General features: G+C 46.4%; 1 long non-coding RNA gene across 7 annotated transcripts in view; it reads left to right on the forward strand.

The window, feature by feature from the left end:
- The first annotated feature begins 1007 nt into the window (after positions 1-1007).
- Positions 1008-24979, forward strand: part of LOC125415851 (uncharacterized) — a 76151-nt gene continuing 52179 nt past the window's right edge. For 4 of the 7 annotated variants that reach the window (XR_015003148.2, XR_015738397.1, XR_015738398.1 and 1 more), the window contains exons 1-3: positions 1008-1158; positions 6071-6234; positions 21284-21575. This is a non-coding gene — a long non-coding RNA (uncharacterized LOC125415851). Of the gene's footprint in view, positions 1159-6055; positions 6235-21283; positions 21576-24979 lie in introns of all 7 variants that reach the window. The other 3 variants (XR_015738401.1, XR_015738400.1, XR_015738402.1) reach the window with 3 other exon arrangements.

The raw sequence follows: 24979 nt of genomic DNA on the forward strand, positions 1-24979 counted from the left end.
CATGAAAGGCCAATTCCCAAGACTCAGCTTTTTCCAGTTCACTCCCTGTTCTTAAAAACGTTGAGCAGTTAAGGGCATGTTTCCTATTGGGCTCACCCCTGGCACCCTTCTGGCTACAGGGCACTGGAAGTTATATGTATTAATTTTTGAGACAGAGTCTTGCTAAGTAGTCCTGGCTTTCTGGGAATTCACAGAGCTCTGCCTTCCAAGTGCTGAGATTATAGGTGTGGGCTACCATGCCCAGTAGCCTAAAGAACTAAAATTTGAACTGTGTATAATACACATGTACATTTGATGATTGGCCAGTAACTTCCTGGGTGGAGCTACTTTTCTGGAATCATCTACTTTGCTAGACTAGTAGGTTTCTTGAGGGTTAATTTGTGCGTTTGTTTTGACTTTGTAGCAGGCTATTAGAGCTGCTACAATAAAGGATTGTGCCTACTTTTATAGTTCCTAGAGGTTGAAGTTATGCCACAATAAAAGGAACTCAAATCACCAATCTGAAGTGATGCCACAATAAAAGTCCTTTGAGTCCCCCATGAGGGAATCTGTGAGGAAAAACCAGTCCTTGCATGTGCAGAGATGGGCAACTGCTTGTTCATCAGCTCTCCACTGTCTCCAGTGATGGGACACCTCATGCCCAAAGTAGGGGATGCACACTGAAGGTCATGCAAGGGTCAACTGCTTTGTCTATGTACTGTGTGGTATATCAGTTTTTTTAGTGGGTTCCATTGTGTGCAAGGAACTGCTCCAGGTGCTGGCTGTGGGCAGCCAAGGAGCCACAGCCACTTCCTTTGGGGGTCCTTAGGTTCTGATCACATCAAAGCTAAGAAGGGAGTTTCCAGGATGCTTGACCAACCACAGTTGGGGGAGGGATTTTTTGTGGAGCAGTTTTCTCCAAATGAAAACATCCCATTCTGAAGGGAAGGGATTAAGACTAGGAAGTGAACAGCTAACAAGTCTCAGAAGTTCCTGAAATTTACAAAGCCTCTTCCTCCCCAAGGACATGCAAACAGGAGGAGAGCCCTTGATCTGACTTGTTGAGGTGCCAGAGCTCCAGGATTTCAAGTTTTGTCAGCCATCACCCATGCTGGGGTTTTTGGTGATGCAGCTGCCTTTACGTTGTCTCGGATCTCTTAAGTAGCCTCTCATGCTCCTGTGAGTAGTTCCAATCTTTCTTTGGTGGAATCTTTCTTTCGTTTGCTGTCAGTTCCCAATCTGGAGTGAATGGATGTTCATGTTGCATCTCCCCAGGGAAATGTCACACAATAGTAGTAGACCTGACCTATGGGTCTTAGAGGAGCTAAGATGGGTCCAGACTCTGACGTCTGAAAAGCCTGTGGACTGAGAGAACCATTCCAGGGCAAGGCACAGAAAGGAAACTCTCTTGGACCCAAGAGCAGATGTAAGCAGGAGAAACCTAGACAGTTCTGGGTTAGGTGGAAGGTCAACGTGGGCGCATTCTGTTCCATGTGGTGGGGGTGGGGTAGGGAACAACCTCACCGACTCCAGGAGACTTGCTGAGATGATTGGTCGCAAGAGTATATGGGGGCCGCCTTACAGGGCCTGCACCTGTGAGCACCACATCTCAGTGCCCTGCCTAACATCCTGCCAGTTTGGCTATGAGGACATGCGGAGACCAAGAGGCCAGCTTGGTAGGACATGGATCAGGTAGGTATCCAGAGAATGCATCAGAGAAGGCTCCCTGTGGTTAGCTCAGCCGGACAATATCTCTTTTCTTGGCTCCAAAATATCAGTGGTGAAGGCAGATGAGCTGTGTTAGGGAATGAGAGAGGAAGCCTAAGCCTGGGAAGGGAGGTTCCTCCCACTTTCCCCTGTCCGGCAGGTGTGGGAAGGTGGAAAGAGCAGGCTTTCACAGCCAGGGCTCATCTCAAAATTCTTCTGCCAATATGATGTTATACTGGCTTCTCAGTTTTCCCAAGAGTGATGGAGATGCTGCAGTGTGTCTCTAGGTGGGTAAGGGCAAAATGTCCTTGTCACTTGAAGCAGGGCCTGGCCTGATGGGAAACTCAAGGTCAAGTCCTGTTTGGCCCAGTCCCAGGGTTTTGTGACTCACACCACAGAGGACTTCTGCTGTGTTGTGTGCGTGTGTGTGTGTGTGTGTGTGTGTGAGGGTGTGTGCGTGCGCATGTGTGGCAGGAGGTAGGGGGAGGTTGTTGCAGAGCTGCTCTCTCAGTTTCCTAAAATTCACGACGACAATCCAAATGGGCTGTTTATGCAGAGCTTGCTCAAGCGAGGAGGTTGGCCACCGTTACTTCTGCTTGCTAGAGATTCATATGCAGGTCAGGGAGCAAGGCAGCTGTGTATTGAAAGAGTTCAGCATCCAAAAACAACCAGAGCAGTGCCAGACAAAACTCTTGTGACCATCTCCATAGAGACGGGAAATGCAGCCCTCTACTCTCCCAGCCCACATGCTCACCAGATAGAGTACCTCATTCCCCAACAATAGAAGGGGATCTGTCCTCTAGACCCGAGGAAGGATTCAAGATTTATAAAAGTCCTGAGCTTATGTCCTCCCAAGAAAGACTGGAGGCTCCTCACCCGGAAAGGTCAGAGACAAGACAAGATGAAACAAACAAGACAGTCTCGGCATTTCTCCCCAGGGTCCTAGGCAGGATGATTCGGCAAGATGGAAACCATACCGTAGAAAAGGACACAGTAGCATGGAAAAGGACAGTGTACTGGTACATGTTTAAAGTCTTTCATGAGACATACCTACAGGCATGTCTGTGAGGGAGTTTCTAGACTGGGTTGGCTACAAAGCAAAGACACACCTGAAATGGGAGCAGTTGCCATCCCGTGGGCTGGGATCCTAGAGGGCATGAAAAGCAGAAAGTGTGCTGAGCACAGTGTTCATCCCTCTGCATCCTGATTGTTGGTATAATGTGACCAGTTGCCTTAAATCCCAGCACCCATGCCTTCCCTGTCATTATGGAATGTACCCTTGAACTGTGAGCCTGAGTAAATCTTTGCTCCTGTAAGTTGCTTTTCAAAGGAAGTTAGGACAGAAACTCAAAACAGGACAGAAGCCTGAAGGCAACAGCTGATGCAGAGACCATGGTCGGGTGCTGCTTACTGGCTTGCTCCTCACGGCTTTCTTAGCCCGTTTTCTTATAGAATCCAGGATGAGCAGCCCAGGGATGGCCCCAGCCCTTCCATATCAATCACTAATTAAGAAAATGCTTTACAGTCTTGCCTAACAGCCTGATCTTAAGAAGGCATTTTCTTAGTTGAAGTTCCCCTCTCTCATAAGACTTTAGCTTATGTCAACTTGGCATAAAACTATCAAGTATAGCCGGGCAGTGGTGGTGCATGCCTTTAATCCCAGCACTCGGGAGGCAGAGGCAGGTGGGTCTCTGTGAGTTCGAGGCCAACCTGGTCTACAAGAGCTAGTTCCAGGACAGCCTTGATAGATACAGTGAAACCTTGTCTCGAAAACCAAAAACAACAACAACAACAAAAACCCAAAAATCAACACATACAACCCAGGAGCACTTGCTCAGGAATGACACCATCCATTATCTGAGCCCTCCCATATCCATAATTAATAGAGAAAATGCCCCACAGACTTGCTTGCAGGCCAATTTGATGAGGGCATTTTCTCAGTTGACGTTTCCTCTTCCCATGTGACTTTAGCTTGTATCAGGTTGCCAAAAACAACAAAACTAAACCAAACTCAAATAAAAAATTAACTAACACAGTAGCAATGGCGAGCAATGGAATACATAGAATAGAAATTCTAGAATTGAGTTTTGGTTTTAAACAAGAGGATGATACAACTCAATGAGGAAAGTTGAGCATTCTTAGCATATGGCTCTAGTATAGCCATCCCTGTACAGAAAAAAACCAAGACAAATCTATTGAATATCATACCTGCCAAAATGATCAAAATGAGACCTAGGACCTAGAGAAATGGCTCAGCCATTAAGAGCACTGGCTGCTCTTCAAGGGGACCCGGGTTCAGTTCCCAGCACCCACATGGCAGCTCACAACATTCCAGTGGATGTGAGGTCCTCGTCTGGCTTCCATTGGCATTGGACATGCATATAATGTGAAGACATGTGTGTAGGAAAACACCTATACACATAAAATAATTAAGCATGCCGTGGTGGTGCCTCTCCTTCCTGCCATCTGCCACCTTGCCTTCCCTGCCGTGAGCCTCAAACCAAGAGCCAAAACAAACCTGTCCTTAAGCTGGTTTCGACAGGTATTTTGTCACAGCAATGAGAAAAGTAGCTAACACCAACATTTGTACTAAAACGGGAGGTGCAAGCATTGTGTTAGCAAGAGATTGCTTTGATTTGTTGAGGAAAAGGGACTTGAAAGCCTTATTTCTAAATCTGTTCTGCTACCAGAACTCAGCCTAGAACCAGCCCAAGGAATGCCTTGGCAGAAATGAGCATTCTTGCCCCTCTCTTTGGCTATCAGACTACTGAGATAATGGGGCCTAAGAAATTAGAATTTCCCCAGAAATATGCTGAGAAGAAAAAGTTCAAATGGTAGAACAATCAGAAGAGAATTTTGTCTCCTGAAGAAAGGTTTGCAGCTTGTCAAAGAACCTTGTAGGAAAAATTTGGGAGCTGAGGTAATGGTGAACCAAGGGTTCACACTTTGATCAGGACTGCTTAGTTATACATACCAGAGCCCTCTAAACCAACCCTCATGCCAGGACCCTGAGGATAGACTTGGGGCAGGGCGTCTCTGGATCTCTCTGTCTCTTTTCCCAATGTAACCGTATTAGATAAATCTCCCCCTTCCTGCTTATTGTGTATAAGATTTCATTTTATCTATGTGTAAATGTGTCTGTCTTTCTGAGTGTATGATCTCTTTGTGTGTGTGTGTGTGTGTGTGTGTGTGTGTGTGTGCCTGCACACGCGCATTTGCACACACCTATGGGGGTCAGTAGAGGGTATATGAGTCATGAGTCCCTGGGGTTGTAGTTACATGTTGTTGAGGGCTGTCTGACATGTGTGTTCAGAATCAAACTTAGGTTCTCTGCAAGAGCAACAGTTCTTTTAACCACTGAGCCATATCCCTAGCTCCTTAACTTAGCTCTTTTTAACTGACTTATGAAGAATGGGTAACCAAATCCGACTTGTTGGGACTTAGGCAGTGACTCTCCAGGCATACAAGCACCCAGATACCCAAAGGGTTTCACTTCTCTACCCAAATGATAAGTAGAGACCACAATATAGACTGAATTTCCAGGAATCGTGACCACTGTGCTTTCTGTGATTCTGTATATGTGGAATTGGAATGGGAGAAGATGGTATACTCTAAAGGAAAAGATTCATTTTTAAAAGAAACCTGTGACAACTGGTGGTGTTGTAACAAATAACTATCTTTGCACTGTCATGGGAGGAAAGTCTCTACTGTCATAAAACCTCTGAAACCCCCCAAAGGAAATCTGAATTTGTCTTGAGGGGATTGATAATCAAAAAATTTGGTCCATGTATTTACTCATACATAAGAAATGTGTGTTTGTATGTCCAAGGTCAATGAAAATACATTCATATGAAAATGGATCCGTGAACTTCGGTGGCATTTGTTATCATAGCCAAAAAGTGGAACTAGGGCTGGTGAGGTGGCTCAGCATTAAGAGGGCCTGTTGCTCAATCATGGGAGCCTGAGTTGGGATCCCAGTATCCACAGCCAGTGGCTTACAATGCCCAGTAGCTCCAGCTCCAAGGGTTCTAATGCCCTCTTCTAGCCTCCATGGGCCATGGGCACTGCATGCTCATGATGCCCAAACATGAATGCAAAGCACCCATACCCTTTAAAATGACTAATCCTGGCTGTTAATTGACTACATCTGGAATCAACTAAAACTCATGCAGTTGAGCGTTCCTGCAATTGGATCCTTTGAGGTTGGGAGACCCACCCTAAATCTGGGCCACACCTCCTGGTGGTAGCTCACATAAACGTACATGAAAGAAGGAAGCTTGCTTCTTCTCCTACTTCTCCTTCTCCTTCTCTTTTCTGTTTTCCCACATGTTTTGCCAGTTTTGTTGAGGCATTCCTTTGCTGGTGTTAGAACCTAATTTTTCAGGATTCCATCATGCAGCAAAGACCAGCATTTCTTCAGGAATCTTCCAGGACTCCAGCACCAGATTGGGACTGCTGAGACATCCAGTCACGTGAACTGAGCAACTACCAGATTCTTGGCCTTTCCACTGGGAGAATGCTCTTGTTGGAATATCCAGAGCACAGCCTGTAAGTCATTCTAATAAATTGCCTTTGAACATATATTAATATATGCTCATTCTATCAGTTCGGTTTCCTTAGAGAACCTAATGTACACAAAAATAAAATAGTATGCTGAGTGTGGTGGCACACGCCTTTAATCGCAGCCCTAGGGAGGCAGAAGCAGGAGGATTCCCACAAGGTGCAGGCCAACCAGGACTATAAAGACCCTGTCTCAAAACAAAGCCCTTTAATATTTTGTTGATAAAAGAGGCCAAGTGTAAAAGACCGTGTAGGCAACATTTCCTTTTTACGTGCTGTGGAAAGTCAGGTGTGGTGGTGCAAGCCTTTGATCCCAGAGCACCTGAGAGAGGCAGGATCTATGAGTCTGAGGCTGGCCTTGTCTACGTAGAGAGTTTCAGGATAACCAGGGCTTCATAGAGAGACCCTGTCTCAAAAAAAAAAAAAAAAAAGTGCTGAGAGTATGTAAATTAATAGTGGTAGAATGATCTATCTCGAAGGGAGTCTTGCCATTGCCTGGCGCGTGGATGAGTCCATGAGAACATGGACTCCGATATGCCCATGGGAAGCTCTTGTGGTAGATGAGCTGTGGCTGCGTATGATATAAATTATCTCTAAACACAGTTCAGGTAGGCCTCCATGGAAGATGACTGGTCCGAGAAGGGAGGAAATGGGGGTGTGTTGATTTGGGGAGCATACTTGGAGTTCTCTACTTGGTCCTGCCTGAGTTTAGGGACCCAGGCTTTCTGTACTGTATCCTGATGCTTAGGGCTTTTTACTCAGAGGTTAGGCTTTCCTTCCCGAGGGTTCTGAATCCTAGAGTCGTGTATGGACATTGTCTGTCTGGGAGAATGCCTTCATTAGCTTTAACTGTCAATTTGACAGAGCCTAGAGTCACCTGAGAAAGGCATCTCGATTGAGGGATTGTCAAGTTCAGTTTGGCCTGTGGGCATGTCTGTGGGGGATTGTCTTGATTGTTAACTGATATAGGGGGACCCATCCCACTGTGGGCAACACCATTCCATAAGCAGGTGGTCCTGGGATATATCAGAAAGCTAGCCAATCATGAGTCTGCAAACAAACCAACAAGCAACATTACTACATGGGTTCTGTTTTAAGTTCCTATCCTGGTTTCCCTCAATGATAGACTGTAATCTGGAAGTATAAGCCAAGTAAACAGTTTCTTCCCCTAAGTCGGTTTTCGATCATAGTGTTTTATCATAGCAACAGAAAACAAACTAGAGAAGGAAGTCATTTCTCATTCTGGTCATCACATTTGGCAGACCAGGAGAGCACTGGGGCAAAAGGGAACAGACAGAAAGTACGAGGACCTGTCACCAAGTTAGGGAACTTAGAGGAGCCAGAAGGGAATGAGAAAAGAGTGATCTCTACCCAGCAGTGGTGGCTGAGTGGTTAAGCAGAGACATAATTGAGGCCTATGCCTTACACATACTTGGTCAGCATGTGTGCAAAGACCCCAGACCAGACAGCACGGGAAGGGACTGAGAGGAAAGGCTAGAGTCTGTGTCTGGATCTGGGGACTCTAGAAGGTCAGGCTCTGGACTGTGCTTTCAAGTGTTCTCTCTGGTGGAAGGAGAACCAGCAGGGAGTCAGGGAAAGCCACAGGGGCAGCAGGGCAGGTCCAGGAAGAGCCACCAGTGACCGGCCTGTGAACAGAGATCATCAAGAGGTCATCAGCCAGGGAGACCTTCCTGTTTCAGGGACAACAAACAGCCCCAACAAAAAACCTGAGCCATCAAGCCTTCACAGTCAGGAGGAAAGGGGAGCTGAAGGCAGGGCCCTGTGTGACAGGCTGGGTGCAAAGGCCTTGTGAGCTTGCCTGTGGCCTGCCATTGTACACAGAACAGTTGGCAGTGAGGTGCTGGCCTTGTGCCGGGAGGCATGGACTTGCTGGGCCCGGGAGAGCACGTTGGCATGTTCTGGGAGCCCCGAGATGTGGGATCTGTTCAACTCTCAGGGAGCTTGTTGAGGTCACATGTGGGTCAGGATGAGTCTCCTTAGGATCTGCAGGGACCCAACCCCCCTTCAGTCCCGCTGCTGGAGGAAGAGGCAGCAACAATTCTGGATTCCTTGGGGTGGGGGTGGATACTGCAGCTGTGGGAAGAAAAAAGCCTGGTTGGTCTCTGGAGGACTGTAACCCTACTGTGGCAGACTGGACATTGTAGCTACCCCTACTGTGGGACCCTTGCCACGTAGGATGGTGTGGTTCTAAGATATTAGCCCGACCAGGTGCACACAGTTCTCCACGTGAGAGAGGGCTGGTCAGAGCTTTGTATTATTTCCACCTCAGGACTCCTCCTCGCAGGCAGTGGAATCCGGAAATCTGGACTGAGCAAGTAAGAGGAGGCCTTGTCCCTAAGGAGGGGGGGTGGGTCAGATGGCCCACTGTCTGGGCCAGGGATGGAGCTTCAATCTACAGGACTAATCCTGCCCTATGGTCTCTGTGTCACTCTGTGCTAAGACCCCAGTGGTGCTGCCTGTTAGTGTGAGGCTAGGGTCACCTTCACCATCTACCCAGGAGTCTTTGCTCAGCACTGGGAGCAGTAGCCTTTTGAGACCCATCTCCTGAGGAAAGAGGGGTTCTGGGGAGTGACCAGGGCTGGCTGTGATATGCTTGGTGCCTCCATTCCTGTGGAATATAAACCTAGGGAGGCCCAGCAACCTCTGACTCCCACCTCTGTTCCATCACCATGGATTGTAGGGGTTGGAGGGACTGAAGGGGACAGCCTGGATAAATCACCTCCTGTCTGTGCAATGACCAGGCTCACACAGGCTTGGTGCCCACCTGGCCCTGCCCCTTCTGATTAGAGTCAATCTGCCCTAAACACAGCCTTCGCCCTTCTTTCTCCAGACGCTTGCTGAGAGCATAAACGGTACATTGAAACTTCAGGCCCTTTGGTCCGTCACAGGGACTTTTCCTGATCTATGTCTCTTACTGTCTAGACTACCTGGGGCTGCCTGGACAAGCTGTACCCACTGTTGACAGCAATTGCTCACCAACTTCCATGTGACCAGGCCACACAGGGGAAGCTAGCTTCTCTGAAGAGGACTCTGAAGTCCCCACAGAGAGGCTGCAAGATGAGATCTGAAGAAGTGGGCAGTCTTTAGGAAAAGAAGGTGTGGGTGGTCGTGTATCCCCTCCTCACCTAGACCCTGATAGGTCAAGGGGTCACTGGGACTGGTGGAAAGGCCACTGTGGGGTGGAGTAGAGTGTAGAGGGAAGGTGGGTGGGTCTACTCAACAGAGAACCTGAAGTCTGAATTGAAGGCAAGTCTTTCAAAGCAAGGAAGTAGCTGGGAATACTCAGGGGAAAGCCAGGAAGGGTGGGTGTTGTGGGAGAAAGTTCTGGAATCTTTAACTATCTCTGCTTCCCATTTCCTCAAGCGTAAGTAAATGACCAAACCAGCTTGGGTTAAGCTGTGGGAGAAGGAAGTGGAAAGGTGCTTTTGAGGGAGGGAGTGGCTGGGAGAATGGGGCTAGGCCTCAGTACCGACCAGTGCGGTTAGGGTATAACTTGGTTCAGGACCTAACGTTAACGAAAATGAATAGCTACCTGCTATTAATTCTGTGCAGTGGAACCAGGGTCTGGTTTCCAGATCAATACTAAGTAATTAAGAGAGAAAAAAATATTAAATAAGACTCAGAGATCCAAAAGTTGTGGTAGACATGAGAGTCGGAAGATTTGGCAGAGGACGTCGACAGGACTGGGGAAGCTTGTGGGGGAGACTGGTCTGAAAGCAGCTGTTTGGAGCCCGGATGGGTGATGGAGAAGCTGAGTGGTTCAAGGACCTCATGGCACTGCAGGGAGAGGGAAAGAAGGAGAAAGAAGGAGACACAGAGTCAGAGGCCACTGGAGAGAGGCCCAGTGGGAGGGGCTGAACTCCTGCTATGGTGTAGGATGGAGCTCCAGCAAGGAGTCCTCCTTCTGACCCCTTCTAGCATGCCAGGGGGTCTGAGAATGCTTGCTGTACCAAATTTAAGACCCATTGTCCACTAGGCCGATCACAGTAAGGCCAGCTGTTCCTGTGGATCAGTATCTGCAGGAGATGCATACACTTCTGAGCCTCTAAATGTTGTCACCACGTGGGGATACTGGGTACAGACACAGCATCTGGTAGGGTGGATTATTCTCTGTCTCAGTCTCTAACTCAGCGCCCAGATTGCACATGGACTGAGACAGGAAGGGCCCATGGTGTGGATGGAGCCCTGGGCCTGCAAATCTCTGTGGGCATCTGTCTTTCTAGTCAGATCGAGGCCCCTGGTTCCTCTTTCTCCATCGAGGAAGCCCAGGGTACATGTTTTCCTGCCCTGTAAAGAGGCTCCTGCCCATGATAGTGTCCAGGTTCTAATCCTAGGCTTTGTGTCCCTAGTCAGGCAGTCCCATAGCACCTGCCTAGGACAGGCTCCTTGTACCCCATAAAAGTCCAGGAGCCAGGGACAACTCCCTGTTCTACTCCCACTGTTGGAAAAAGGAGTGGAGGAGACTTTTGAGATAGCTTTGATGGCCTGAGGACACCTATGGAGCTGATGCAGCCCTTTAGAGACACTAGGAACTAAGAGAAAGGTATTGTCCCTTTGTCCCTCTCTCAGTCATTAGACGGTCTCCCAGAAGGACAAAAGTTCAGGTGAGACAACCCTATGAGCTGGAGCATCTTTAGTGAGGAGAGTCAAGAAGTGCATAGAGGCCTGCTCCATTTTACTATATCTCCACCCTGAGACAGAGCCTGACAAGAGGGACTTATTAGGGATATTGGCATATATGGTTATAGACACGAAGAAGTCCCGTGATAAGTCCCATATGAGGTCTGGAGACCCAAGAGACCAGATAATGAGGTTCAGTCCCAATTCAAATGCCTTAGAATCAGGGGAGCCAACAAACTAATGCACAATCCAAGGCTGAAGGCCTGCAGCCAGGGGGTAGGGCTGTCAGTGAAGGTCCTGAATGCTTGGCTCTCCCAGAGAGCCCAGAGCTCTGATGTCCACAGAAGTGTGTGTGCCAGGAGGATGAGGCAAGGGGAGAACTTCACCATTTTCCATCTGGGCTTTCAGCTGTTCAGATGATGCTGCCCTCATCAGGTGGGGAGGGTCTTCCCCGTAGCCACTGATGCAAGTTTCAGTATCTTCTAGGAAAACCTCCAGAGATCAACTCAACAGCAGTGCTTCTTTAGCTATCTGGGCAGTCCATAACCCAAGTCAGTCATAACCCACTTGACACTCTGAACTGCCAACTCCATCCTTGTCAACAGGACACATCCATAGTGGTATAGCTAGGGCCACATGCTTAGCAACATCTTCCTAAATTCCACTTTATCTCCCAGTAGACTTCAAGACCATGGTTCGACATAGCATGAGCCAACCATGTGGTGCATCCCAAGTATCCCCTGAACCTTTCCCAAGAGGAGAATGTGTAGTCCTTGGGTGATGTTTGCTCTCTCGATATCCGTATAACTCAAAGGTTATGGGTCATGTGATTCAGGAATAAGCTAGGGAAGACACCGTAAGGAAACAGATGCTGATTCCTCATAGTGAACTTTATACCCACTGACACTTTCTTTAGAAGAAGAAAAAGATTAATTTTCTGGGTGTGATGGTGCACAATTTTAAACCCAGAATGTAGGAGTTCGAGGCAGGTGGATCTTTGTGAATTCAAGGCCAGCTGGGTCTACGTAACGAGTTCCAGGTCAGCCAGAGCTATTCAGCTAGAAACTGTCTGAAGGTTTTTTTTTAATTTACTTTTATTTTATGTGTATGGGTGTTTTGCATGCATGCATGTATGTGCACCGCATGTGGGCATTGCCCATGGAAGTCAGAAGAGGGTGTTGGATACTACCGGCAATTGTGAGCTGCCACGCTGCTACTATGAACCACATCCAAGTCTTCGGCAAGAACATCCAGAGCTCTTAACTGCTGAGACATCTCTCTAGACACGTTATTAAAAGAGGAAGTGCTGTAGCTGCTGCAATCTTTGCAGCTGTCTCTGGTTGCGTCACCTTACTTAGCGATGGGAAATGCTGTCTTCCACCGCCCATTCTGCAACCTATTTGCCCTTAGGTGACTTACCCGACAGGTGACTTTTTGGCATGTTAACTTTTCCCTGACCTGTGAGTCCTTGTGGTTCCATCCGTCTTAACCTGATGACATGAGGGACACCCTAAGGGAGCCCTGAACTACAGATCTCTTCTGGTAGTCATGGCCAGACATTCCACTGATCCCTAACTCCTCCTCAGCCTGAGGAATTCAGATTGACTGTGGTGTTTGTTGTGCCTCCTTGCAGAAGTGCTCCCTATTCTGGGACCAAGATTTCTAGGCCAGTAGAGCATACGGTTGTGCAAACAGGAAGCAGAAATCTTGCTTGGGTCTCCAGGGGTGGTGGTTAGTGGTTCCATTCCCATAGCCACCCCTTGATTTCTGGACCCATGAATCGTGATTGTGGGAAAAACAGTACTGGACACGGGACGCTGAGTCAGAGAACATTCAGCCTTCTGGAGAATTCTGCCTCAGCTCTATTAGGTACTGCCACCCAGTTGGTGCTGTACCTTATCTTTAAGCTATAAGCCAGCTGCTTCAGGGTGCTGGGGACACACTTAGACATGTGAGTTACATGGATGTGGCCTCGGGCCACTCTCGTCAGCAAGTGTGTTTCTTTCCCAGAGGCACTGCAGTATCCCCGATGTTGAAACATGATGTTTTATACCAGCTTTTGAGAGTTGTCTCATCTTAGGAGGGCAGAGTCCTAACAAATGAGATCCACATTTTTATAGAAGGAGCAAGGGATGTATTCACTCATCCCTCCGTGCTGGGACATAGCAGGGAGGAGCCATCTGAGAGGAACAGGTCTTCCCCAGAAAACTGATCTTCAACTTCTCATTCTTTAGAAGCCCGAGAGACAGATCTCTGTTTTAGGGTTACCAGTCTAGGGCTGGGGAGATAGCTCAGTTGGTGGTACTTGCTTTGAAAGTGTGATGTCTTGAATTCAATCTCCAAAACCCTCATTAAAAAAAAAAAAGCCTGATATGCTGGGGTCTGCTTATAATCCCAGTGTTGAGGAGGCAGAAATGAGGGCGGGACTGTCACTGGGGCTCAGTAGCCAGCCCCATTAGTTGTAGTGATTTGAATGAGAAATGTCCTTTATAGGCACTGGTATTTGAACACCTGGTCCTCAGTTGGTGATGCCCTTTAGGGAAGTTTAGGGCAGTCTTGCTGGGGGAGGGAGCTTTGAGGGCTTGTGGCTCCACTTCCAATTGTGCTCACAGCTTTCCATGGTTAAAGATCGGACCTCTCCATGTCTACTGCTTGTGGCTATGCCTTCCTGCTATGCTGGACTCATCCCTCTGGACCTGTAAGCGAAAATAAAATCTTTCTTCCGTAAGTTGCTTTTGGCCGTGGTGCTTATCACAGTAACACAAAGTCCACCAGAACACATCCCAGCTCCTTGCTTGTATTTCTTCCCCAAATTTCTTTGTCATTCATTTTCCAATCAAGTTTATTCTAAGTCCCTAGTCATTCAGCAACAGCACTAGACATAGTCCAAGAACTGGCTTATAATCCAGGCCTAGCCATTTCTCTTCCCAAGCAAAGGGCATAGCCAGGTTCACTGGCCAATGGAATTCCGCCATCTGAGAGGGTCCCCTCACCACTGTCCTGGAGGGGTGTTTAAAAAGGTCCACAGCATTGCGACTGTCAACTTGTGGGATGTGCCTATATAACTCTGGTGTCTTACTTAGGGTTTCCATTGCAATAAAACACCAAGACCCAAAACAACTTGGGGAGAAAGAGGTTTAATTCATCTTACACCTCGTGCCACAGCCTGTCACTGAGAGAAATCAGGGCAGGAACCCAAGCAGGGCAGGAACCTGGAGGCCAGAACTGAAGTAGAAGCCATGGAGGAGTGCTCTCACTGGCTTACTCCTCGTGGTTTGCTCAACCTTCTTTCTTATACCACCCAGGACCCTCCACCCACGGGTGGCACCGCCACATGTGTGATGGGGCACCACTGCCTAGGGATGGGGTTGGGCCCACCCACATCAAGCATCAGTCAAGAAAATGCATCACAGGGTTTCTACAGGCCAATCTGCTCCCTCTTCCAAAACGACTCTAGCCTGTGTCCAGTTGACATAAAATTAGCCATCACACTTTGATAAGCCAAGCACAGGTCATTCCTTATCCTGCGAACTGGTCATAGGGTACTCTCCATGAGGCTACAGCTGTCAGCTGGGAAGAAGTGAAGAGCAGTGACATCTGGGTCACTTCATCCTGGTACTTATTCTGTGTTTTCAAGGCCCGCTTAGACCCAATCAGATTGTTCACTTCCATCTGAGGCTGAGTTGCTGCTGAACACACCCAACTTTTTTGACATGTGGTTCATGATGGGCAGCTTAGGGTACACAGTAATATGTGAGACAAGTTTCTATGAATACCCAGTAGCAGACCAGAGCAGACTTTCATTAGGGAAGTGGTTGTCTGCAAATAAGGGCGGGGTTTCACTCTACAATCTGGCAGGGCCGTTTGCTGCTGTTTCCCATGTGGTCAAACCAAAGCGTCTGTCACTGCAATCGCAATCCCAGCACCTCTTCTGTGAGGGTCAAAGAGCCCCCATGGAAGAACATCTGAACCTGTTGGAGAGCCTCCCTCTATTGGGTGCCATTTGCATAGCTTAGTAAATACCTGAGCAACACCCCTGAGTGAGGAATATGGATAGGCCCATGAGAGGCTGTGCTTTTTTTTGGTTGGGGTGGGAGTCATGTGTAATAACTCATCTTTCCCTGGAAGAGATGTTTTGACATGCCTGAGTATCTTATGTTGTAATTTGTTTGAATCGACTTCCCTCCCTGACACACCAGTGTTTTACCAAGAAGTCAGTAGTTGCTATTTCTGAATTGCTTGATCCAGTCAACATGACATCAGTGCTACAGGCCAATGATGAGAAAGAACAGAAAGGTCCTTAAGTTCCTTGTGAGCCAAACTGTGGACCAGGACTGGAGAGCAGATACTCTGAGGAAGGATGGAGAAGGTGGCCTTGTCAGATGAAGGCACATTGACTCTGATAAGCCTTATGGAGAGACAAGGGTGGGGAAAGAGGTGTTGTCAGCCATTGTTGCCCGTCATCAGGACACATGTTCATGCATCCAGTCTGGGAAACAGCACCTAGTAGGGAGTCTGTGATTGGAGTTACTACCTGGGCAAAGCTGTGACAGATCCCACTGTCTTCCTCTAGTGTCCTTCTGTCAACTGCTTAGGTCAGGAGGAGAGCTGAGTGTGTGTGTGTGTGTGTGTGTGTGTGTGTGTGGTGGCATAATGGTGGTGATGGAAGTTACTACTCTTGTTTTTTTCTAATAAAAAATTGTTATTTATTGCGGGCTCGGGTGGTGGGTACATATGCTATGGAGCGCGTGTGAAGGCCAAAGGCAGCTCGTGGGAGTTGATTCTCTCCTTCCACCATACAGGTCCTGGGGATGGAACTCAGATAACCAAGATTGGCGGCAGGTGCCTCTACCCACCGAGCCATCTTAGCAGCCCCATTTTTACATTTCTGAGACAGAGTCTTACTCTGTAGACTAGGCTGGCCTGGAACTTGCTATGTAGTTACCATAGCAACTCTTTTTTTTTTTTTTTTTTTTTTTTTTTTGGTTTTTCGAGGCAGGGTTTCCCTGTAGTTTTTAGAGCCTGTCCTGGAACTAGCTCTTGTAGACCAGGCTGGCCTCGAACTCACAGAGATCCGCCTGCCTCTGCCTTCCGGATGCTGGGATTAAAGGCATGCGCCACCACTGCCCAACTCCATAGCAATTTTTATTGCATAGGTCAGGGAGCCAACTGAAGGATCCTGTTGCTGGCTAAGTATATCTGTTCCTTTTTTTCTTTTCTAGATGTAGGAAAATGGTCACAGAATGTAATTAGGGACCTATACGTTCACAATGAGATGGATCAGACCTGACACTCTATGGATTTTCTTCCCTCTGTAAGTCCTGACTGCCTGTGAGGCCACCATGAAGATCTAATCTTCTGGAATCAGTGTCAGTCATCAGCCAGTTCTGAGGAGGCCCTGAACACGCTGCTCATTTCCTCTTCTCCAGGGCAGTCTCCCTGAGAAAGGACCTTGAGTCTGCATGGGGGAAGGAAAGAGCCACAAGAAGCCTTATGGGTGTTGTGGCAGGATTTCTCCTGTAGACTCTCCTTCATGCAGAAGCTCAGATCCATAAACTGGCTCTTGTCTGGGGATTGCTAGAATCTGTGACCTTTTGTTTTTAAGACTCAGGTTGCACTTTTGCTCACAGATCCTGGAAGTTTTCCATAGAAAGATCAAACAAGAAGTTAGCAGACATTCTGTCTGTTTCCCTGAAGGATCTTCATGATCAATCCAGCCAGCACCACAGGTCTTCACTAACCAGACTTCTCAGACTGTGGCTTTGCCTCTGCACTCCATTATAGTAACTTCAGTCACTGCGCTTATGCCCACTGAGGACCCCCACATGGCCCATGCCACCCTGAGATCCAATGACTGTCACTGAATTTGAGTTTTCCAATTGACTAGCTTTGGTTTCAATGTAAGGTAGTCTTTAGGGATGAGCAGTCACAGAACAGTGGAAAGATACTGCCCCTTCCCCCTTGCCCCAAGTCTAATTCTCATAGTCATGGTGAAGGTCAACCTTTTGAATGTTTCCAGTGTGGGCAAACGAGTTTAACAAGTTGACTCTAACCTAGAATACTCAATTTCCTATGTCCTTCATTCACCCCTCTACATAAAACATCTAAAGTCTCCTATTTCTGACTCCTTCACTGTGGACCACCATGTAATCCCCACATACAAAAATCAGTCTGACTTACTAACTAACTAACTAACTAACTAGCCAATTAACAACTAACTGCCTTTGTTTTGTTTTGTTTTTGAGATAGGGTTCACTATACAGTTCTGACTGATCTTGGTTTGTAAATCAGGATGGCCTTAAATTCAGAGATCTGCCTGCCTCTGTCTCCCCAGTAATGGGATTAAAGGAACACGCCACCGGGCCTGGCTTTAATCCTCGTGATTCCTGGAGCTGCATCATTAGACACAGATCTGTGTCCAGTGCCCCCATACTGATACATCTGTCATGATCCAACTTTATGTTTGACCCTGTCCTATCTTGCTATCTCATTTGATATCTATTACCACACAAGATCAAATGATTTCCTTTTCACTAAGTTTCTTGTCTTATAAAATGGAGAACTCAATTCTTCTAAAGTGTAGTGGTTATCCTTGTGGGTCACACACTGTTCTGCACGGGCACACACCTTTACTTGTGAGTCTGGGAACAATTGTGTTGGTTAGTGTTAGTTTTTATTGTCAACTTGACATAGACCTAGCAAAAAGGGAACCTCCGTTAAAGAATTGCCTCAGTCAGATTGGCTATGACTGTATCTGTGAGAGACTGTCTTGACCTATAATTGATGTGGGAGGGTCCAGTCCACTGTGGATGTCACCATCTCTAGACTAGTGGGCCTGGGCTGCATAAGAAAGTCAACTGAGCATGAACTGATCAGGCCAATAAGCAGCATGCCTCCATGGTTCCTGACTCCTGGTTCCTGCCTTGAACTCTTGCCCTGACTTCGCTCAGTTATAGGCTATTACCTGCAAATGTTACCCAAACAAATCCTTTCTTTCCCAAGTTGCTTTTGGTCATGGTATTTATCACAGCAATAGAATAGCAAAGTAGAACATACAAGGAGAGGTGGTGCTGGAAGGGACCAGTGTTGTCCCACCTGGTCCTTGTTGTTGCCTTGGGCATTACAGACTTCCTTCAGGTGAACAAGGAGGCCCCATCTATGGAGTAGGAGCCACTGCTTTGATTTTTAAAAATTATTTTATTTTAATTGTGTGTGTATGTGTGAGCATATACTGCATATGTGGAAGGGTTACCCACAAAGGGCAGAGATGTCAGGTCCCCTGGAGCTATAGTTATAGGGAGTTGTGAGTCATCTGACATGGGTGTTAATAGTTGAACTCAGGTCCTCTGGAAGGGCAATATGTGCTCTCAACCACCAAGCCATCTCTCTGCCATCTCTCTTGCCCGTGGGAACAACATGTGCTGGCAAGAGAGGTTCATCAGAACACGGGGTCTTGGTGTCCTCAGATTTATGAGGGTCTTCCCACATGATCCCTTCCCAGCTTTCAGGATTTATTCTTTCCAGTCAATGCCCTCGTTTCAACAGTAGATTTACCTTGCATTGTGAGCTAGTGAGTCTAGAATGAGGTTCTGTATTTGACTTTCAGCACATTTCCTCTCTGAATCTGCAGGAGACAAGGCTGCCCTTCACAACACATGAGCTTGTAGACCATCTGTGTGATGTTTGCTGGGAAATGCAAACCCTGAGCTCATCTTTTTGGTCATCTGGTTGAGAAATATTAGGAGCAAAGGACTGATGTCTTTGCTTTCAAGAACTCTTTAGAAGTTTCATATGCAGAGTTACTTAGCTCCTAACTTCTTAGTACTAATAATAGAGTTATTGATGGTTTTAAATCTAGATAGACCAGACTATCAATTCTAGAAAATGCTCTTGGCACTAAAATGTATATTAGTTAGCATTCTCCAGATAATGTGTATATATATTTAATAAGTTATACATAACTACATTCTGTCCATCCATCCATCTATCCATCCACCATCTGTTTCTCTATTCACCCCTTAATCGTCCATCCATCCATCTATCCATCCATCCATGCATTCATCCATCCAGGATGTGTAATGTTGACAGGATCTAGAATCACCTAGGAAACAAGTCCTTGAACACACTAGTGAGGGATTATCTAGATTAAGTTAATTGAGATGGGAGGACCCGCCCACTGTGGATGGCACCATTCCCTTGGCTGGCATCTGGGACTGTATGAAAAAGAGAAAGTGAGCTGAGCAAGGATAGTCATTGCTCTGAGACACAACATGGCCAGGTCCTTCAGGCTCCTGTTGCCTAGACTTCCCTGCCATTATGTATTGTACTTTGAACTATGAGTCAGAATAAATTCTTCCTTTCTAAAGTTACTTTTGTCAGGGCATTTTATCACAGCAACAGAAAGGTAACTAAAATACCACCTGTCATCTCTATCTATCTGCCTGTCTGCCTGTTTGTCTGTCTATCTATCTATCTATCTATCTATCTATCTATCTATCTATCTATCTATCTATCTATCTTCTATCATCTACCTTCCTACCTCCCTATTTACTTACCAATCATCTAAAGTGAAAATCGGATTCATACGTCCCACACTTCTTGTCTGCATCTGGAAACGAGGGACCTCAATTGTGTGATTCAGTCCATAGACAGTTGCCCAGGAATCAGGAGGTCCGGTGGTGTGAATCTTGTCTGAGGGCAGGAGAAGTCCAATGCCTCAGTTCCAGTGATGAGGCAGCAAAAAGGAGGCAAATCAACTTCTCCTATATTTTCTACTCTGGATCTCAGTGGCCTAGGAAGGTTATCTACCTCACTGTTATTTTTTTGGGGGGCGGGGGGAGCAAAAAGGTACTTTATTTTTGACATTGCAGGAAGACATTTAAGAGTTTTTAATTTTTAAAAAGGTTTTTAAAATACTTAAATTTATAAGGCTGTGGGACATCTGTGCTTATAAAATGTTTCATATTGTTAATCTTTGAACTTAAAATAAAAGGTTAAAAATTAGGATCAGAACCATCAGCACCAAATGCTAAACAGAAACTTGGATGTTCATTTCTTGTAATGCAGCAAGACAATTATCTAAGCAGTCTGGCAAAGGACTTGAAACAATTTCTCAGCCCACTGAGTCTCGACCCTTTGGTGGTTAAAAAAAAACAAAAAACAAAAAACCCTTTTTACAGGGGTATCCTAGGACCACCTGCAGGTCATATGTTTGCATTAAGATTCATAACAATGACAAAACTACAGTTGTAAAAAAAACAACTGAAAAATGTTTGTAATAAGAATATATATATATATATATATATATATATATATATATTTGTTTTTTGAGACAGGGTTTCTCTGAAGCTTTGGAGCCCTTCCTGGAACTAGCTCTATAGACCAGGCTGGTCTTGAACTCACAGAAATGTGCCTGCCTCTGCCTCCCAAGTGCTGGGATTAAAGGCGTGCGCCACCCATGCTGGGCCACCCTCCTCACTGTTTGTCCTTGCTGCTTGTTCCTAGCAGCATCCTCGGGGATGCGCATTCAGAGGCAGGGTTTGATCTGAATACCTCCGACCAGTCAAGCTGACATATCAAAGCCACCATCACACTGTGCTAAACCGTGGGTGTCTGTCTGATGTGGTTTAGTGTCTTCCTCCATCACAACCTGCAACCAGCAAGTTAGGGACCCTCTAGGTCACCGTGGTGGCGAAAAGCCAGGACCAAAGACATACATGTCAGGCCTGGACATGGCTGTGGACCACTCCTCCTGCTCCAGCCCACTGTGTGATAGATAATCTTTACTGTCAATTTGACAGGATCTGAATCACTTAGGAGACACACTTGTTTGACTTTTGTGAGGAGAACGTGATCCTCACTTCAGGATAGGAGTACTGGAGACTCAGAGCAGCAGAAACACAGCAGTTTGTCTTAACTCTTCAACAGTTGGACGCCAGCCTGGCGTGGCAGGCACACTGACTGAATGCAGAGAACGTTTTCTAAACCAATGGTCCTTCCTCCTCCCTTTTATGAATACCCAGGAAGTGGGAGCTTACATGTTACCTAGGTCTTATCTTCCTTCTGTGGCTTTTCTCAACAAAAACCTTGTGTGGGTTCGTTCTGTGTTTTAGAGCCTGTTTTTTTTTGTTGTTGTTGTTGTTTTCTTTGTTTTTTCTTTTTTGTATGCTTATCAGACGCACCATCTTGCAGGGAGACTTGTCTGTTAGAAGTCATCTACTCTAAACTCCGGGATGATGTGCAGCTTAGGAGAGTTTGGATATATTGGGTTGTGAGGAGAGACTAGCTAGACTAGCAGGCATCAGCAGGGTTCTAGTGTTTTCTTTTCATTGGTAACTGGATTTAAGGTTGCTCAGGGCCCGTTTAGAAATGAACTACCAGGTTTTATTTCTAACAGGTGGTTCCAGAGCAGTCTAGTCCAGCAGGAGTGAGTACCTTCCAGCAGGTGACACAGTACAAAAAAAGTCTAAAGAAAAGCAGTGTTGGTTGCTTGCCTTCCCTTGGTCTGGAGTCCGTGTGTCTGTCTCTGCTGCTACTGTCCTCTTCTGATGTCAGACTCAAGCATCTTCAGCTTCTTCCAACACGAACTGAACACTAGTGACTCTCCAGGAATCCTCCAGACCTTCAGCACCAGACTGGGATTGCCAAGGTGATCAACTTTGTGGACTAAACAGCATCTCTAGTATTGTGTAAGTCAATCTAACAAATCCTTCTTTATAATCCATATTTCTTCTATTAATTCTGTCTCTAAAGAACTCCATTTAATCCAGTTTGTGACAACCAGTAGCAGGTTCTAGAGAGACAAAATTCTAAGGATGAATTTCTCTAGTGGACTTGATGGTGTCTGGAGCTGGCTCTCCAATTCATCTCCACCTAAAACTGCTAAAGACTCGACCGTACTCTGGAAGTGGGGAGAAAGCATTGCTGTTCCATCTTGTGAATTAAAGACTTGTACAGCATGCACGCATGCACACACATAAATAAGTAAGTGAATGTAATTTTAAAATGAAAATAAAAGGAAAGAGAATGGTCCTTCTAAGAATGGAAGTGGACTGAGAGCTGGGAAAAGCTAGAAGCTCTGATGGCGTTCAGCCAGGGCAGTCATGAGCTGCTGTGGGTCATTTATATCGCGACTACATTTTTATATCGCGGTTCCACATTTAGAACATTTGAGAGCAGGAGCTTTAGTCAGGTGTAATCCTGAGATGCAGCCCCTAGTTGGATGTTTCCAGTCTTCCTCTACCATTGGTTTCTTTCATATGTTAATTTCTACCCTCTTTTCCCCTAACATGCTATGCTAATGGACGGCAGAGACACCAAGCAGTGCCCATTGTGGTCCAACTGGGATAGCTTAGTGGTCTGTGTTCCCAAAAGAGCAATAGATGGGGGAGGGGCTTATTTAGCACCTACTCCATCTGTATAAGCAAATTCCAGAGCAAATGAAACATTTACCTCGAGGGACTGGAAAGCCAGCTCAGCATTTCGTAGCACTGACTGCTTTTCTAGGGGGCTTGGGTTCGATTCCTGGCACCCTCTTGGCAGTTTACAGTAATCTGTGGTGACTCCAGTCCTAGGGGTTCCAATGTCCACTGTCGTCCTCTGCAGGCACCAAACACACAAGTGGTGTAGAGACATGCATGCAGGCGGAACACCCGTACATATAAAATAAATGTAAACAGTTTTAAAAGTTTACTTTGAATTGTAGCGACAAAGAATCTCAGTTCCTCAACAAATGCCCAGACATGGCAGCTTACAGACCCAGAACCTCTTGAGTGAAGGAGAAGCAGGTCCCCCTCAGGAGAGTGTGTCACACTTCAAAAAGTTTTACAGTCAACCAATCTTTCTCCAAAGAAACCCATGGGCTTTGATTAGAGTAACTCACATCTAGGAAAAGGAAATAACCAGTCTTTTAAGGGCCTGTCTCTGAACTGACACTGGCTCTGGAGACCGCCTCCAAAGTGTCATGGGCATCCAGTTAAGTTAGGGCCTGTGGAGGTCAGGTGATTGATGGAGTTTCTGCCAAAGTCTGACTCACAGTGGGTCCAATGGACTCACAAACTCTGTCCAGTGGGAGAGATATACTTAGAGATTGGCAGCACCCCAGCGCTGGTTGTCAGACCTGTGGAATGAGGGCTATTATGGTCCGAAAGGCCAAATGGAAGCCCTTAGTTGCCTCTACCAGGGAAATTCATGAACCAGAAAAAGAAAATGTCCTGGAGTTATTACAGAAATTAATGTCACCATTAAGACTTTGCAAGATGCTGGGGGTAGAGTGGGGTGGGGAGATGGCTCAGTGGTTAAGAGCATTTGGCTACTCTGGCATAGGACTTAGGTTTGGTTCACAGCACTCACTTGGTGGTAATGCCAGTTTGTGGAGATCTGATGCCCTCCTTCCTCTGGCCCCCAAGGGCACTACATGCATGTGATTCATGGATGCTCTTGAAGGCAAAACACCCATACTAACAGTTTTTTTTTAAATGAGAGGGGCTAGAGAGATGTCTTAGAGGTTAAAGGCACTGGCTGCTTTTCCAGAGGACCCTTGTTCAATTCCTAGCACCCACATGGCAGCTCATAACTGTCTGTATCTCTAGTACCAGGGCATCTAATGCTCTCTTCACATGGGCACCAGGCAGCATGCATGTGGTGCACAGACATACATTGCAGGCAAAACACTCATAAACAAAGTAATGCAATACATAAATAAAGCAGGAAAAGTTGGAACAATGCAGGGCTGGTGGTTCCTACTATATCTCCTTTGAACTCTCCCTGTTAGCCTGTGCTTTAAAAGACAGATGGATCATGGAGAATGGCAGTTGGCTATGGCAATGTAAGTAGTGACTCCAATCACAGAAGCAATGCCAGATGCAGCTTCCTTACTTGAGTAGATTAACACGTTTCCTGGTACCTGACATTCAGCCGTTGGTCTGGCAAGTTCTTTTTTTTTTTTTTTTTTTCCTGAAAACCTGTTCATAAGGGCCACCAGAAGCAATTTGCTTTCAGGTGGCAAGGCCAGCAGTATACTTTACAATTTTACCTTAAGGGCATATTAACACCCAGCCCTGTGTCATAGTTTAATTTGCAGGAAACCTGATATACAAGGTATCACACTGACCCATTACATTGATGACATTATGCTAAGAGGACTAAGGAACTGGAAAGTGAGAGGCACTCAGGACTTGTTAGTAAAGCATTTTGTATTTTTGAGGCAGCAAACCTCTTACTTGGGTGTGTTGCTTTAGTCCACACAACAAATAAACTCAGAAAGCTGCTAGTTTTGAGTGGGACCCAGCTACTCTGCTGCTTGGATCATATGATCCAGCAGATTTGATGGTTATTTAAGGTGGCAGTGGCAGGTAGTGATGCTGTTTGGCATCTTTGGCAGGTCATTGTAGGTAATCACAGGGGAGACCCTTGTTATTCTGGAGTGTAGCCCTATCATTATCTATAGACAACTCACCATGCTCCCTTTGAGACGCAGCTCTTGGCTTGTTAATGGGCCTTAGTTAAACTTGACGTTTAACAATGAGATGTCAAGATCTGTATCACTCATGACATAGTCTTCAGCCCTGAATGGGATGTCATTAATCTCCTCCACTGAAGACTAGGGATCTATGCAGAAGAGGTGACGGAAAGATTTTAAGATCCAGAGGTGGTGGATGGCTCCAAGGAAGCAATGTCTCCCAGATACAACAGGATAGATGCACACATGGACTCCCAGACACTGTGACAGCACACATACGATCTACACAGGTTCAAATCGGACAATGTTCCAGTACTGAGAAGGGTAAGTGGACACAAAGCTCCGTCCCTACCCAAGACGCTGTTAGCGACTGATGTATGCTGAGAAAGGAAATTAGTTTTCTCCAGTGGAGTGTCACTAGGTCTGCCTGCCACACTCCAGGGGAGATGCCATGCTTAGGAGCAGGGGACCCACTCAAATCAGACTCCATGTTTGTTTTTGTTTGTAGAACTGAAAACCAAGGGACTGTGCTGAAGGAAGGAAGCACAGTTCTGAGCAGAGATCAAATGGGCAGTGGGAGATGTGAGAGCTTCTTGGAGAAGATGGAAAGTCTGGCAAAGCAGATCACAAAAA

This window comes from Myodes glareolus, chromosome 7 (assembly GCF_982192425.1).
Source record: "Myodes glareolus chromosome 7, mMyoGla1.1, whole genome shotgun sequence".
NCBI lineage: Eukaryota > Metazoa > Chordata > Mammalia > Rodentia > Cricetidae > Myodes > Myodes glareolus.